The 17,247-nt window shown below is 46.6% G+C and overlaps 1 protein-coding gene across 5 annotated transcripts in view; it reads right to left on the bottom strand.

Annotated features, from left to right (window-relative positions):
• Nucleotides 1–13,102, bottom strand: part of TMEM248 (transmembrane protein 248) — a 33,333-nt gene extending 20,231 nt beyond the window's left edge. The window contains exons 1-2 of one of the 5 annotated variants that reach the window (XM_058444357.1): nucleotides 10,005–10,285; nucleotides 6,231–6,366 (exon numbers count right to left, since the gene is read on the bottom strand). The gene's annotated coding sequence lies outside the window, so the exon portion shown is untranslated. Of the gene's footprint in view, nucleotides 1–6,230; nucleotides 6,367–10,004; nucleotides 10,287–12,086; nucleotides 12,103–12,133; nucleotides 12,152–12,867 lie in introns of those variants that run through there. The other 4 variants (XM_032757435.2, XM_058444356.1, XM_058444359.1 and 1 more) reach the window with 4 other exon arrangements.
• Nucleotides 13,103–17,247: the final 4,145 nt, after the last annotated feature.

Below are 17,247 nucleotides of genomic sequence, written 5' to 3'. Positions count from 1 at the left end.
AGTTCTGTTTAGGAAAAAAAAAAAAAAGAAAAAGAGATAAAAGAAACCACACTATTTGACCCCTCCCCCTAAATTCATTCCAACTCCAATTAGGGCGTCCTGGTATTGACCAAGATGAAGAAAGAAATGACCACTGCTGGGAAGCTGCCTCTCTGAAAAGTCCAGGGATTTAGGGTACACACAACACGGCCAAAAGGCAATTTCACAAGCACGTGAGAACATGTGATGAAAATCTATCAGCACAGTACCTTAGATCTCTGAGACTAACTCAGTGAAGATGCTAAACATCAGACGGCACTTTAAGCAAGCAAAAGGCAACACCAAGATTATCCCAAAGATATCTCTAGCAACCCACAAGTTACAAGAACACAAGTTCCTTAAAAAGGGGCACAGAAACAGCTGTGTTATAAACTTTCTGGAGACCAACTTGGCTATACATACCAATAGTGTCAAAATCTGGCATATTTTATCTCCAACATTCTACTGCTAAGAACTAAACCCAAGGAAACACCCATTGCTCCAAAGATTTAACTACTCAGAGTTATTTTTGGAGTGTTTGCAATTGTTAAAAAATGGAAAACTACATATCCAACAATAGCAGGGCACAACTGAACAAAGTAGGATTTCTCCCCAGTATTGTACCTATCAAAAACACAAGATCTGGGCGTGGTGGCACATGCCCGTAGTCCCAGCTACGTGGGGGGCTGAGGTGGGAGGATGGCTCCAGCCTGGGAGTTTGAGGCGGCAGTGAGCTATGATTACGCCACTGCACTCTAGCCTGAGCAACAGAGTGAGATCCTATCCCCCACAACCACCAAAACAAAGCGGGAGCTAGGTACAGTGGCTCACGCCTGTAATCCCAGCACTTTGGGAGGTCGAGGCGGGCGGATCACCTGAGGTCAGGAGTTCGAGACCAGCCAGGGCAACATGGTGAAACCCCGTCTCCACTAAAAACACAAAAAATTAGCCAGGTGTGGTAGCGCATGGTTGTAGTCCCACCTACTCAGGAGGCTGAGGCACAAATTGCTTGAACCTCAACTCAGTTGCAGTGAGCTAAGATCGTGCCACTACACTCCAGCCTGGGTGACGGAGTGAGACTCTGTCTCAAAACAAACAAAGAAACAAACAAACAAACAAACAAAAAAACACCCACAGGATCTAAAATATCACATACAGCTGCCATAAAAAAGAATAAAATCGGCCAGGCGTGGTGGATCATGCCTGTAATCCTAGCACTTAGGTAGGCTGAGGCGGGTGGACTGTCTGAGCTCAGGAGTTTGAGACCAGCCTGGGCAACATGGTGAAACCCCGTCTCTACTAAAAATACAAAATTACAAAAAATTAGCCGGGAGTGGCAGCGTGCACCTGTAATCCCAGCTATCGGGAGGCTGAGACAGGAGAATTGCTTGAACCCGGGAGGCAGAGGTTGCAGTGAGCTGAGATTGTGCCACTGCACTCCAGCCTGGGTGTCAGACTAAGACTCCATCTCAAAAAAAAAAGTTCTCAGGGAAAACTGTGCTCTGCACAATCCTCCATCTGGCGAGATGAGCAGAACAGGGATGGAGAAACTGAGGCAACGGGTAAACAACAGATGGCGCTTTACGTAAGCAAAAGGCAATATCCAGGTTACCCTAATAATATCTCAAGCAACCCACAGGTTGCAAGAACACAAGTTCCTTAAAGGTGGCCAGAAGGCTGTGTTATAAACTTTCAAAACACTACAGTTCAGGTGAAAGGGACAGAGGTATGGGAGGAGATGCTTACTTTTTATTACATGAGTTAACAAAAACACAGTTAATTGGGTTGGTGCAAAAGGAATCGCGGTTTTTGCCAATACATAATGGCAAAAATCACCATTACTTTTGTACCAACCTAATATAAGGGGAGGAAAGGAGCTAGTAAAGGAGGAAGGCCGGATGGGTACGGTGGCTCACACCTGTAATCCCAGCACTTTGGGAAGCCAAGGTGGGCGGATCACGAGGTCAGGAGATTGAGACCATCCTGGTTAACACGGTGAAACCGCGTCTCTACTAAAAATACAAAAAATTAGCCAGGCGTGGTGGCGGGCGCCTGTAGTCCCAGCTACTCGGGAGGCAGAGGCAGGAGAATGGCGTGAATCTAGGAGGTGGAGCTTGCAGTGAGCCGAGATAGCACCACTGCACTCCAGCCTGGGCAACAGAACGAGACTCTGCCTCAAAAAAAAAAAAAAAAAAAAAAGGAGGAAGGCCTCCTGGTTGGGCACAATAACTCACACCCGTAATCCCAGCACTTTGGGAGGCTGAGATGGAAGGATTGCTTGAGGCCAGGAGTTAGAAACCAGCCTGGCCAACACAACAAGACCCCGGTCTCTACAAAAAATAATTTTTCAATAAATTAGCTAAGCATAGTGGTGTACGCCAATGGCCCAGCTACTTGGGAGTCTGAGGTGGGAGGACTGGCTCAGCCCAGGAGGTCAAAGCTATAGTGAGCTATGATCATGCCACTGCACTCCAGCCTGGCCAACATGGTGGAAAAAAAAATGTAATTTTGCAACTTAATAACATTTTATCAGGAAAAAAGTAAGTTAACATTAATCATGCCACAAACACAGGAAGCCTTTCAGTTTCTCTCTCTCTCCAAAGCTCGCATATGTACACCGCATGGCTACTTGTCCAAGTTTTAAACTAACTTTATTGTAGTTTTAAACCGCCTTTTTTTTTTTTTTTTTTGAGATATTGTCTCGCACTGTCACCCAGGCTGGCATGCAGCAGTGTGATCTCTGCTCAACCTCTGCCTCCCAGGTTCAAGTGATTCTCCTACCTCAGCCTCCCAAATAGCCGAGACTACAGGCGCATGTCACCATGTCCAGCTAATTTTGACATTTTTAGTAGAGATAGGGTTTCACCATGTTGGCAAGGCTGGTCTCAAACTCCTGACTTCAAGTGATCCACCCGCCTCAGCCTCCCAAAGTGCTGGGATTCCAGGTGAAAACCACCACACCAGGCCCACCATTAAATGAGATTTTCTACCTTAGGTTAAATGGGAAGTTTCTGAAAGGTGACGAAGAGAGGATGGGAGAAGCAAGCCTGCTCTCTACGCCGACCAAAGGAAATACACCCGACTTGTGCTAAGAGAGAATGACAGGAACTCACCTTCATGTAGCAGAAAGTAGCATTTCTCGAATATCCTGTGATGTCTGAGACCCTCAAAGAGCTTTAAGGCCGGGGTTACAAACCCTGAGCCTAGTAAACACCAGTCATCGACGCCATGCCAGATTATCTGACACTTAGAGCTGAAGACACTTATTGGTATCAAAGAAACCCTGTGCAAGCTCCAGCACTCAGCTGCCCCAAGCACTGCGCAGAAACCACCTTCCTGCCCCACCGCAAAGCAGTGCAGGCAAAATGAACCTTCAGAGAGACAAGTGAGAAGCAACGAAGACACAGGAGAACTTCAAGGTCTCCAGTAATCTCTGGGCTGCTAAGTCCAAAGCCGGAGCTCCAGTCCCTAACTCATGTTGCTGCAGCATCTGACACAGAAGTGGGGTGGATCCTCTCCCAGCTTCCACTCCTGGTTTTCTTAACATTCATCTGGCCACCCCTTCCTTCTCAGGCTCCTTCAAAAGCTGGTGTTCCCAAGTTCCATTTGGGGCCTCTGCTCAAGGGGGACACGCTCATCCATGCCTTAATCCCATTTTATGTACCTACTCACCTCCAGATCCAAACAGTCACCTACTGGAGCTATCTCCTTAGATGACCCAAAGGCCATCAAGGCTAAAACTTATCCCAAGGCACCAAACTGGCTCCTTCCCATAAGGAAAAACACCGTTATTTACCTAGTGATCCCTGCCAGTCATTTTTTTTTTTTTGAGACAGGGTCTGGCTCTGGTGCCTGGGCTGGAGTGCAGTGGTATGAGCATGGCAGCCGCCTTGACTTCCTGGGCGCAAGTGATCCTCCCACCTCGGCCTCCCAAGTAGCCGGGACTACAAGTGCATGCTACCACTCCCGGCTAATTTTTGTATTTTTTGTAGAGATGGGATTTTGCGACATTGCCCAGGCTGGTCTCAAACTCCTGGGCTCAAGCGATCCTCCCGTGTCAGCCTCCCAAATGCTGGGATTACAGACGTGAGCCACTGCGCCCGGCTCCTGCCAGTCATCCTTGACACTCTGGCTCTCCTACAACCAGTTACCAAGTCCTATCGTTTCCACATTTGAAGTGTCTCTCAAAGGCAGCTCTCACTCCATCCCCACTGACACTGCCTCCCTCAGCCAAATTAAATTGTTGTCTGAGCCGGGTGCTCACAGATGTAATTCCAGCACTTTGGGAGGCCAAGGCGGGTGGATCACCTGAGGCCAGGAGTTTGAGAGCATCCTGGCCAACATGGTGAAACCCCATCTCTAATAAAAATACAAAAATTAGCTGGGCGTGGTGGCGGTGCACGCCTATGATCCCAGCTACTCAGGAGGCTGAGACAGGAGAATCGCTTGAACCCAGGAGGCAGAGGTTGCAGTGAGCCAATATTAAGCCACTGAACTCCAGCCTGGGCACCAAAGCGAGAGTCTGTCTCAAAAAAAAAAAAAAAAATTTGTCTCTCATTTCCATGATATTGTTTCTGCATTCCTCCTACCTTGGACAGTGCCTGACACCAGGAAGGTGCTTAACAATAATAACATCTACTGTCATTGCCTACTTTTTGAGAGAGGCACTGCTCTGAGTTTTGCACCTATTACGTATGATCCCTAAAACATCTCTATTTTACAGATAGGGAAAATAAGGCATATAGAAGTCAGCTAATGTGCCCATGATCACACGCGAAGTGAACCTGGATTCAAATCCAGTTGGCCTCCAGAGCCCATGCATTAACCATTAAGTTCTACTTCGGTCCAATAAATGATACAGGTTTGCATAAAGAAGTCAATCTGGCAGGGCACAATGGCTCCTGCCTATAATTCTAGCACTCTGGGAGGCTGAGGCCAGCCGATCACTTGAGCCCAGGAGTTGGAGACCAGCCTGGGAAACACAAGAAGACCCCGTGTCTACAAAGAATACAAAATTCAGCTGGGTGTGGTGGTGCACACCTGTAGTCCCAGCTACTTCAGAGGCTGAGGTGGAGGGATCACCTGAATCCAGGAGTTTGAGGCTGCAGTGAGCTGTGATGGCACCACTGCACTCTAGCCTGGGAGACAGAGTTAAACCCTATCTCAAAAAATGAAAATAAAAAGGAAAAAAAAATTTTTTTTTTGAAGAGTCAATCCTATCAAATGAGAAAAGGCAGAAAAGCATCCATATAATTTTGCAATCAAGACCTCAATAGTGATGTAAGCAAAACCCCTTTCACTAGGGTGATAGAGGCAAAAACTAGGCGACAAGGACGAAGGAGTGAGAACAGAGCATTCTTAACAGCTACCACTTAGAACATGCCATTCCCAGGCACCATGCCAAGCGCTTCACATAACATATTTTTTAATCCTTGCAACACTTCTAGGTAGATACTACTATTCCCACTTTACAGATGAGAAAACTGAAGCAAATGAGCTTAAGTTATTTGTACTACGTCACGCTGCAAATAAATGGCAGAAATGGATTCTGACTTAATTCATCTGACCCCAAAAGCCATGCCATCCATCTCAATGCCAAGGTTGGTAAGACAGTTTCAAGTCAAATGCCAAAGTGAGTGAAAAAAAAAAACAATCTCACATGCCATAGATATACAAAGTGTATTTTAGTCATTGATTTTAACAAAGGCACAATTAAGAGATGAACTTTTTTGAAGTTTAAAATGTTTAACTTAGTTTCCTTTTTTTTTTTTTTCAAGACTGAGTTTCACTCTCGTCACCCAGGCTGGAGTGCAATGGCGCAATCTCAGCTCACTGCAACCTCTGCTTCCTGGGTTCAAGTGATTCTCCTGCTTTAGCCTCCTGAGTAGCTGGGATTACAGGCGCCCACCAGCAGGCCCGGCTAATTTTTGTATTTTTAGTAGAGACAGGGTTTCACCATGTTGGTCAGGCTGGTCTTGAATTCCCGACCTCAGGTAATCCACCTGCCATGGCTTCCCAAAGTGCTGGGATTACAGGCGTGAGCTACCGTGCTCAGCCTATTTTCCATTCCTTTAGCAGGGTACCTCCCATCTCAGCACTCATTCATCAGTTAAGAGTATGAAGCAAAGACTAGCACAGTCTTCTGCCAATAGTGTCTTGTTTCTTAATGTGAAACAATTCATAGTGCAGAAGAGACTTTCACAATAACTCACGTTTAAAAGGAACCAAAGAGAGACTGGGCGTGGTGGTTCATGTCTGTAATCCCAACACTTTGGGAGGCCAAGGTCGGAGGATCACTTGAGCACAGGAGTTCGAGACCAGCCTGGACAACACAGTGAGACCCCATCCCTAAAAAAAAAAAAAAAAAACCCAAATTAAAAAAAATTAGCTGGGCATGGTTTCACCTATAGTCCCAGCTAATTGAGAGGGCAAGGCAGGAGGATCAGTTGAGTCCAAGAGTTCAAGGCTACTGTGAGCCATGGCCATGGTCACGCCACTGCACTCCAGCCTCAGTGACAGGGAGAGACCTTGTCTCAAAAAAAAAAAAAAAAGATCAAATGAGAAATTACAAGAGAAAGCATAGTTTTAGTTGCTAAACGTATAGTTTAGGCAACATCAGTAGTCTCATAAAGACAAAAGGAAAGGAACGTAGGCTGACATAATTACATGTCTGGAACCAGACTTCTTCCAAAACTCAGACTTCCCGTTTATTTCTCCTCACTACGGTTAATGAATGCAACGTTCCATTTTCAAAATCATGATATAAAACCATGGTAACGTTCAACATTCCCCCCGCTTCTTAAAAAAATTCACTACGGGCCGGGCGCGGTGGCTCACGCCTGTAATCCCAGCACTTTGGGAGGCCGAGGCGGGCGGATCACAAGGTCAGGAGATCGAGACCATCCTGGCTAACACGGTGAAACCCCGTCTCTACTAAAAATACAAAAAATTAGCCGGGCGAGGTGGCAGGCGCCTGTAGTCCCAGCTACAAGGGAGGTTGAGGCAGGAGAATGGCGTGAACCCCGGGGGGCGGAGCCTGCAGTGAGCCGAGATCGCGCCACTGCACTCCAGCCTGGGTGAAAGAGCGAGACTCCGTCTAAAAAAAAAAAAAAAAAAAAAAAAAAAAATTCACTACAGTCTCAAGATGGAAAATAATTTATCTTTGTTCTTTAGTTTTTTAAATAATTGCCGACCATCTTAAACACCAAAATTAAAAGTACTCCCGTATTAAAATTTAATAATCTGGGGCTTAATCAATTTTTAAGAAAACAAGTCTTAAGGGATACCAAGATCAAACAAAAGCTAACGGTTCAGTATGAAACCTTTCTGTAACCAAACTCAGTGTGTAAGACTGGGACATGTTTGAAAAACAGCACTTGTAACCAAACAGCATAAATGTCCAAATGGCAGTGCTTCGAAGGCTGTGTCATGTACTCCCCAGGATCACACTCAGGTATGTAATCATACGCAGAAAAAATACTACAGACCTCTTGTCAAATGTATTTGATTCGTACATGAGAAAGTTAACTTAAGGATTTCCATGTTCGAAATCAATCTAAATGAAAATTCAATTTGCTAAAACCTCTATCATTCCTCCTTTCTGTTTTTTCATTTTAAAGAAAGGCCAAGGTTCTTTGTCCATTTTTCTTTCTTTTCTTTTTTTTTGTTTTGTTTCAGACGGAGTTTTGCTCTGTCGTCCAGGCTGGAGTGCAGCGGAGCGATCCCAGCTCACCGCAACCTCCACATCCCAGGTTCAAGTGATTCTCCTGCTTCAGCCTCCTGAGTAGCTGAAGCAGCTTGCAAGCATGCTTACAAGCATGTGCCGCCACGCCCGGCTAATTCTTGTACTTTTAGTAGAGACAGGGTTTCACCATGTTGGCCAGGCTAGTCTCGAACTCCTGACCTCAAGCAATCCACCAGCCTTGACCTCCCAAAGTGCTGGCATTACAGGCATGAGCCACCGTGCCTGGCTGCCCATTTTTCAATTGGATTTTTTGTTTTCTTGCTACTGAGTTGTTTGAGTTTTGTATATATTTTGGATATTAACCCCTTCTCAGATGTATGGTTTGCAAGTAGCTTCTCCAAATCCCTAGGGATTAAAAAATGGGCAAGGGACACAAACAGAGTTTCTCAAGAGACCGACAGACGGCCAACAGATATAGTTGGCCAACATATCACAATCACTAGAGAAATGCAAATTAAAATCACAATGAGATATCATCTCGCGCCTGTCAGAATGACTTCTATCAAAGAAAGACAAATGCTGGTGAGAATGTGGAGCTAAGGGAGCCGTCGTGCACTGTGGGAATGTAAATTAGTACAGCCATGATGGAAAACAGCACAGAAATTCCTTTAAAAACTAAAAATAGGCCGGGCGTGGTGGCTCATGTCTGCAATCCCAGCACTTTGGGAGGCTGAGGCGGGTGGATCATGAGGTCAGGAGTTCAAGACCAGCTTGACCAACATGGTGAAACCCTGTCTCTACTAAAAATACAAAAAATTAGCCGGGCGTGGTGGCGTGCACCTGTCATCTCAGCTACTCGGGAGGTTGAGGCAGGAGAATCGCTTGAACCTGGGCAACAGAGCAAGACTCTGTCTCCAAAAAAAAAAGAAAAAAGAAAAAAGAAAAAACTACAAATAGAATTACTTTATGATCCAGCAATCCCACTGCTGAATATACACTACCCCCAAACTGAAATCAGATTGTCAAAGAGATGTCTGTTCACTGCAGCACTATTTGCCACAACATGGACAGAAGCAAACGTTATATTAAGAGAAATAAGCCAGGCACACAAGCACAATATAGGATTCCACTTATATGTGGAATCTAGAAGACAATGGAACTCATTGCAGCAGAGAGCAGAACTATAGTTACAGAAGCAGGGGGTGGGGAACAGGGAGATGATGGTCAAAGGGTACGAAGTCCGTTAGAGAAAAGGAACATATTTTTTCTTTTTTGAGTTATATTGCACAGTGTGGTAAATATAGTTAATACAGTTATTTTTGGGTGGCTCACACCTTTAATCCTAGCACTTTGGGAGGCCGAGACGGGAGGATCACTTGTGCCCAGGAGTTCGAGACCAGCCTGAGTAACAAAGTGAGACCTTGCCTCTACAAAAAATCAAAAAATTAGCCAGGTGTGGTGGTGTACACCTGTGCTCCCAGCCACTCAGGAGACTGAGGCAGGAGTACCACTTGAGCCCAGGAGGAGGAGGGTGCAGTGAGCCATGATCACCCACCGTGCTCCAGCCAGGACAACAGAGCAAAACTCTGTCCTGTAATAATTATTTTTTTTAATTAAAAAATAAGGCCGGGCCTGGTGGCTCACGCTTGTAATCCCAGCACTTTGAGAGGCCAAGGCAGGCAGATCACAAGGTCAGGAGTTCAAGACCAGCCTGATTAACATGGCGAAACTCCGTCTCTACTAAAACACAAAAAAATTAGCCAGGCGTGGTGGTGCATGCCTGTAGTCCCAGCTACAAGGGAGGCTGAGGCAGGAGAATCGTTTGAACCTGGGTGGCAAAGGTTGCAGTGACCGAGATCATGCCACTACACTCCAGCCCAGACAACAAGGCGAGACTCCATCTCAAATAAATAAACAAATAAAAATAAGGCCAGGTGTGGTGGCTCATGCCTGTAATCCCAGCACTTTGGGAGGCCGTGGTGGGTGGACCACCTGAGGTCAGGAGTTTGAGACCAGCCTGACCAACATGGTGAAACCCTGTCTCTACTAAAAATAGAAAAATTAGCCAGGCATGGTGGCAGACATCTGTAATCCCAGCTACTCAAGAGGCTGAGGCAGGAGAATCGCTTGAACCAGGAAGGCGGAGGTTGCAGTGAGCTGAGATCGCGCCACTGCACTCCAGCCTGGACGACAGAGCGAGACTCCGTCTCAAAAAATATATATAAAATAAAAAAAATAAAATAAAGGCTAAGACTGAGGCCAGTGAGGTCCTGAGATCAGTCATATAATCTAGAGCAATTACATGGCATCCTGTGTGAATGGCTTCAAAGGTTCTTCAGTACTGGGCAAGGGAAACACACCATCTCTGCGACGTGGACCAGATGTCACTAAAAACCCTCTGGAGAGGACTGAAGGGCTTGCCATTTATCCTTTGGCTGTAGCCAGAGCTGCAGAGACCAGACTAGAGCTGTGCTCCTGCAAACTAAACACAGGCACTGAAACAACTCACAGACATCAAATTTAATTTTCTGATTGTCAATACCAGACAGGAATGACAATTAGCATCTTTTTCATTGTCCTTAATAAGTTAAGCATTGTTTCATGCTACCGGCCTCTTAAAGAACATGACAAACCCATTAAATGAAAACAATTCTTTAGAAACCAAAGGCCGGGCCTGGTGGCTCAAGCCTGTAATCCCAGCACTTTGGGAGGCTGAGGCAGGCGGATCACTTGAGGTCAAGGGTTTGAGACCAGCCTGGCCAACATGGTGAAACCCTGTCTCCATTAAAAATTAGCTGAGTGTGGTGGCATGCACCTGTAGTCCCAGCTACTCAGGAGGCTGAAGAATCCCTTGAACCCAGAAGGCGGAGGTTGCCGACTGCGTCACTGCACTCCAACCTGGGCAACAGAGCAAGATTCCATCTCAAAGAAAACAAAAACAAAAACAAAAACAAAACCCAGAAATCTACCAGAAGCTAGACTGGGTAGCTTATGCTTATCTTTCTTAGAAAAGCATTTAACCCTTAACTAGCTGCCTCTGTCAATATTTCTAGGCACTGATTGTCCAGCTACCTAGCCTGGGTGCTTGTCCACCAACTGGCCCTAGTTTTTTCATTTCCCAGTTAATTCTGAATGGCCCAAATTCTCCTGATCTTTCTAGGTCCACCTCAAAGGTTACTTCACGAGTTTCGGGCCGAGCGAGGTGGCTCACACCTATAATCCCAGCACTTTGGGAGGCCAAGGTGGGCAGATCACCTGAGGTCAGGAGTTCAAGACCAGCCTGGCCAACAATGTGAAACCTCGTCTCTACCAAAAATACAAAAAATTAGCCAGGCGTGGTGGCAGGCGACTGTAATCTCAGCTACTCAGGTGGCTGAGGCAGAAAAATCGCTTGAACCTGAGAGGCAGAGGTTGCAGTGAGCTAACTTTGTGCCACTGCACTCCAGCCTGGGCAACAGAGCAAGACTCTGCCTCAAGAAAAAAAAAAAAAAAAAAAAGAAAGTTTCTGATCCTAACCATAACAAAATCCCAAACAGCTGGTATACCACTATGGCAATTCAGTCCTGCCACATTTTCTAGCCTATTGCTTCCTCTAAGTACGTTCCTTACAGGCAGAAACTATTAATATATTTGCACTTAGGCCGGGTGCGGTGGTTCACGCCTGTAATCCCAGCACTTTGGGAGGCCGAGGAGGATGGATCACCTGAGGTCAGGAGTTCAAGACCAGCCTGGCCAACATGGTGAAACCCTGTCTCTACTAAAAATACAAAAATTAGCTGGGCATGGTGGCGGGCACCTCTAATCCCAGCTACTAGGGAGGCTGAGACAGGAGGATTGCTTGGACCTGGGAGGCAGAGGTTGCAGTGAGTAGAGATCGTGTCACTGCACTCCAGCCTGGGCAACAAGAGCGAGACTCTGTCTCAAAAAAATATATATACACTTAGCTCTACCTTTCCTCCTTGCAACAGATGCAGCTAGAGCCTAAACGGAGAAGGTGCCAGTTAACCAGCGTTTGGTGATTTTAGTATTGAGACTCCAGTACTAGCAGTGATTCCAATCCACCTGACTCAGGCCACAGGAATTCTCCCAGAATCTTCACCACAAGTTGAAACTCCAAATCCTTAATCCTAGAGAGTAAATGCACTTAGGGTCAATGCACACCTAAGTATACCTTAGGTGCGCGACAGGTCTATTCCTGTCAGAATCCCTAGATGAAAAGAGGAAGTAGGTGGACACCCTTATCGGTCAAGCGCTGATGGAACACTCATCTACAAATGAGATACACATGCTGAGACCCTAAGCTGACCCAAGCTGACGGTGCTTTATCACATATTCATCAGCAGTCTTGGAGTTTTTCTTCCCATTCCCTCCCATAGCGGCTCACCTTTGAGGCAGAAAAGAAGCAGTTCAGGGGGAAGCCACAATCCTTACCAAGCAGGCTTCAGAGAAGCTCACCATTCATCAGCCAGTGAGGGCTGTCACCTGCTAGCTGAGAATTAAACTCAGACATCAGATTCTTCCACAAAGGCCTCCTCACCAGCTGTCCAATGGGTACGGCGTTCAGACGACTCAAAACAGCACAACAGGCCTGGTTTTATTTCTGATGGTCCCCATCAAGGGAAATGAAACTACATGCCTCTAGATTACCTTGCGATCACTCCTCATTTTATTAAAAACATGAAGAATCCACCCTATTCTGGATATTTACCAAGCTTGACACAGGGAACACCACTATGCCATTTAACTTTGTGCACGTACGTGAGTCTCTCCCTCCCACCTTTCTGAGATGTGTTTCACTGCCAAACGGAGAAGAAACACAAACACTCCCCAAAGTCGAAAAATGGCAAACGACCAAAATGTTTCCCGTGCCAAATCCGAATTATCCAGGCCTCGGCTCCAGACGTGGGAAGTCCCGCCATCTCCAAGGCCGGCAGGGAACCCTGGTTCGGGGGACGCGAGTGGGCAAACCCCAGTGGGGGGGAACCAGGCCGAGGTCGGCCGATGCTGGGCGACCCCCGCCAGCAGTTGGGGCGGGGTCTGCAACCCGAGAAGCGGTAAAAGAAGCCGGCGGAGGAGCCGCTCCCGACCAGCACGCTCCCCGCTCCCGGCCCCGCGGGCAGCCCCGACTGGGCCCGACCCCAGCCCGCCCTCCAGCCCTGGCTCACCCCGCCCCGGCGGGCAGATGCGCGCCCCGGGCCCAGCTGGGCCAGCTGCTCGGCGGACGCCCGCGGCCGCGCTGGGCTCACTCGTGGCGGCGCGTGGCGGGCCCGGGGCCGCTCGGCACCATCTTCTCTCCGCGCCGGGGGCAGCGTCCGGCTCCGCGGGGCCGACGCGAGGACCAGACGCCAACCGGGCTCCCGCCGCCGCTTCAGCTCGGGCTCCGGCAACCGCGGTTTCCGGATGAAAAAAAAAAAAAAAAAAACCACGCCACCTCTAACGCCGCCGTGACCTCCGACCCCGGGCGTCCGACGGCGGCGCGGCCGGGACAAGCTTCATCAGAGGCAGGCGGCGGAGACCACGCTTCCGGGACTGGTGGTGTGCATGCGGACGTGCGTGGAGTGCGTGATGGACGTTTATGGGTCTGTGTGCGGGTCTGGTGTTGTGCGTGTGCATGTGTGCGTAGTGCGTATATGTGGCTGGTAGTGTGCATTGTGTACGACGGTGTGTGCAGTGCATGTATGTGCATCTGTGCGCGTGTGTGGTGTATGATGGGTGTGGGCGTGTGCATGTGTCGATGTGTAGGGAGTGCGCACACGTGTGTGCATGCTCATGTGTGTGCTGTGCTTGTGTCTGTTAATGTGCTTGTATATTAATCACTGCTGATAAACATATAATTTTGGACCAGGTGCGGTGGCTCAGGCCTGTAATCCCAGCACTTTGGGAGGCCAAGGCAGGAGGATCGCTTGAGTCCTGGAGTTCCAGACCAGCCTGGGTAACATAGGGAGTCTCTGTCTCTATTTATAAGTAAAATAAAATGAAAATGAAAATTTTAAAATTATAACTTTGTACAATCACTTTGCAAAATAATTTGGCATTATGCAGTACACTTAAAGATATACACATCCTCTCTTGAGAATATATTACCCTGGAGAAACAGTTGCACCTATGCACAAGTAGACTAAATAATGCTCATAGCAACACTAATGTTTATAGCAGCAGTATGACTCACTAAAAATTGGGGAGAAAAAGCAGATGTCCATACAGTCAAATGTAAAAACCAACTTTGATATATTCATGGTTTGGTTTGTTTTTGTAGAGACAGGTTCTCCCTATGTTACTCAAGCTGGTCTCGAACTACTGGACCCAAGTGATCCTCCCACCTCGGCCTCCCAAAGTTCTGGGATTACAGGTGTGAGCTGCCACGCCTGGCCCATCTTCATGTTTAATCAAATACAAAAGACCAGTGAAAATTATTTAATACAGCTCACACAATTATGGTAGTCAATTGCAGAATATATTGGCAGAGACCAAATCACAAAATGGTACACTGCTACATATTTCCATTATATAAAATTCAAAACAGGCAAGTTCATAACATATTGTTTAGAGATGCATACCTAATTGGTTGAACTGACATGAAGCATGAGAAAAAGATGCATAAACTTCATGTTAAGTGTTAGGGGAATGGGATGGGGGAGGAGCACAGGGCGCTTTAAAAGTAATGAAAGTTTTGTTGTTGTTGCTTTTGAGACAAGGTCTTGCTCTGTCACCCAAGCTGGAGTGCAGTCACGTGATCATGGCTCACTGCAGACTCAGCCTCCCAAGCTGAAGTGATCCTCCTGTCTCAGCCTCTTGAGTAGCTGGGACCACAGATGTGCACCACCGTGCCCAGCTAATTTTCGTATTTTTCACAGAAATGGGGTTTCCCCCAAATCGCTCAGGCTGGTCTCAAACTCCTGGGCTCAAGTGATCCGCTCACTTCCACCTCCCAAAGTGCTGGGATTACAGGCATGAGCCACCACACTCAGCCATCTTTAACAAAAGTTTATCAGGTGAAGCCTGTAATGATCAACACAATGGCTCAGTTCCTTCACTGAATACCCTCTTATTTTCATGATTCTTGCCCTCTTTTGTTATCTTGCACCATTTGAATTATCTTCCTTGTTGTAATGGGTGTGACATTATCTGCAAGTGCAGGCAGTATTGAATTGTGTATATAACGATGGAACCAAACTCCCTAATGAGATGTCCCTTACCAGGCTATGACTGATAATGTAATTAAAGGAACCCCACCACCAATGGCACCATATATGACTTAGTGATTGAGACCGTAGGAGAATGTAAAAAAGGCAACTTCAAATCTTTTATCCTAGCTGCCTTGTATGGGATTTCAAAAAAATTTTTGTTTTTGTTTTGAGATGGAGTCTCGCTCTGTCGCCCAGGCTGGAGTGCAGTGGCGCGATCTCAGCTCACTGCAACCTCTGCCTCCCGGGTTCAAGCGATTCTCCTGCCTCAGCCTCCTGAGTAGCTGGGATTACAGGCGCATGCCACCACAATCCACTACTTTTTGTATTTTTAGTAGAGAAGGTGTTTTGCCATGTTGGTCAGGCTGGTTACGAACTCCTGGCCTCAAGTGATATGCCCACCTTGGCCTCTCAAACTGTTGGGATTACAGGTGTGAGCCCGAGTCCGGTTAAAAAAAAAAAGAAACCTTTTTTAATAGAGAGAAGGTCTCACTGTGTTGCCCAAGCTGGTTTTGAGCTTCTGGCCTTAAGCAATTCTCCTTACTCAGCTTCCCAAAGAGCTGGGATTATAGGTGTGAGCTACCATGTCCAGCTGGATTGTAAAATTCTTTTTTTAAAAAAAGACAGATTACATGGTGCAGCCACTTTTAAACAACAGTCTGGCAATTTCTCAAAAAGTTAAACTTAAGAGTTACCATTTGAAGCCAGGTGTGGCTGCTCACGCCTGTAATCCCAACACTGGGAGGCTGAGGCGGGAGGATCGCTTGAGCCCAGGAGTTCAAGACCAGCCTGGCCAACATGGTAAAACCCTGTCTCTACTAAAAAATAAAAATGAAAAAATTAGCTGGGCATGGTGGTGGGCACCTGTAATCCCAGCTACTCAGGAGGCTGAGGGAGGAGAATCACTTGAACCTGGGAGGCAGAGGTTGCAGTGAGCTGAGATTGCGCCACTGCCCTCCAGCCTGGGCAACAGAGTGAGACTCTGTCTGGAAAAAAACAAAACAAAACAAAACAAAACAAAAACCTGTCTGGAAAACAGTGAACCCCATCTTATAAATAAACGAACAAGTTCTAAGACATATGGCTTTATTTTAAAAAATAAAAAGTTACTGGCCACGTGTGGTGGCTCACGCCTGTAATCCCAGCACTTTGGGAGCCCAAGGTGGGGGGGATCACTTGAGGTCAGGAGTTTGAGACCAGCCTTGCCAACATGGCGAAACCCCGTCTCTACTAAAAATACAAAAAATTAACCGGGTTTGGTGGCCAGTGCCTATAATCCCAGCTGCTTGGGAGGCTGAGATGAGTGGCTTGAACCCAGCAAGCAGAGGTTGCAAGTGAGCCGAGATCACGCCACTGCACTTCAGCCTGGGCGACAGAGCCAGACCTTGTCGCCCAAAAAAAAAAAAAAGTTACCATTTGACCTCACAATTCCACTCCTGGAGATCCAAGAGAATTGCAAACAAAAGTTCCAAACAAAAAGTTGTACAGGAGTGTTCATAGCAGCATCATAATAGCCAAAAAGTGGAAGCAACTCAAACATTCATCAACTGATTAATGGAAAAACAAAATGTAGCAAATTCACACAGCAGAATGGCATTCAGCCATGAAAAGGAATGAAGAAATAATGCATACTACAGCATAGATGAATGTTGAACACATTATGCCAAGTGAAAGAAGCCAGTCACAAAAGGCCCTGTATTGGATGATTGCATGTCTATGAAATGTCCAGAATAGACACATCTATGAAACAGAAAGCAGATTAGTGGTTGGGATGCCTAGAGTGGGTGAGAGGCAATTGGGAGGTGGTAATAGCCAGGCAGTTTCTTTTGGGAGTGATGAAAATATTAAAAAACAGGCCATCGCGCAGTGGCTCATGCCTGTAATCCCACTACTTTGCAAGGCTGAGGCTGGGGGATCACTTGAGGTCAGGAATTTGACACCAACCTGGCCAACATGGTGAAACTCCATCTGTATTAAAAATACAAAAAATAGCCAGGCGTTGTGGTGCATGCCTGTAATCCCAGTTACTCGAGAGGCTGAGGCACGAGAATCGCTTGAACCCGGGAGGCGGAGGTTGCAATGAGCCAAGATCATGCCATTGCACTCCAGCCTGGGCGACAGAGCAAGACTCTGTCTCAAGAAAAAAAAAATTATGATGATGGTTGCCCAATTCTGTGATTAAACTAAAAACCACTGAAGTGTACACTTTTAATTGAGTTAATTGTATGTATGTTAATTAGATCTAAACAAAACTTTTTTTTTTTTTTTAAGGTTAAGGCTTTACAAAAGAAAGAAAACCAAAACAAGAAAAGGAATAAAAATATGGGCTCTAATCATGTGGAAATCTTTAGACAGTTAATT

This window comes from Hylobates moloch, unplaced genomic scaffold (assembly GCF_009828535.3).
Source record: "Hylobates moloch isolate HMO894 unplaced genomic scaffold, HMol_V3 SCAFFOLD_1, whole genome shotgun sequence".
In the NCBI taxonomy this organism is placed as follows: domain Eukaryota; kingdom Metazoa; phylum Chordata; class Mammalia; order Primates; family Hylobatidae; genus Hylobates; species Hylobates moloch.
The sequence above is the reverse complement of the archived record's forward strand: the minus strand, read 5'-3'. Positions and strand labels throughout refer to the sequence as shown.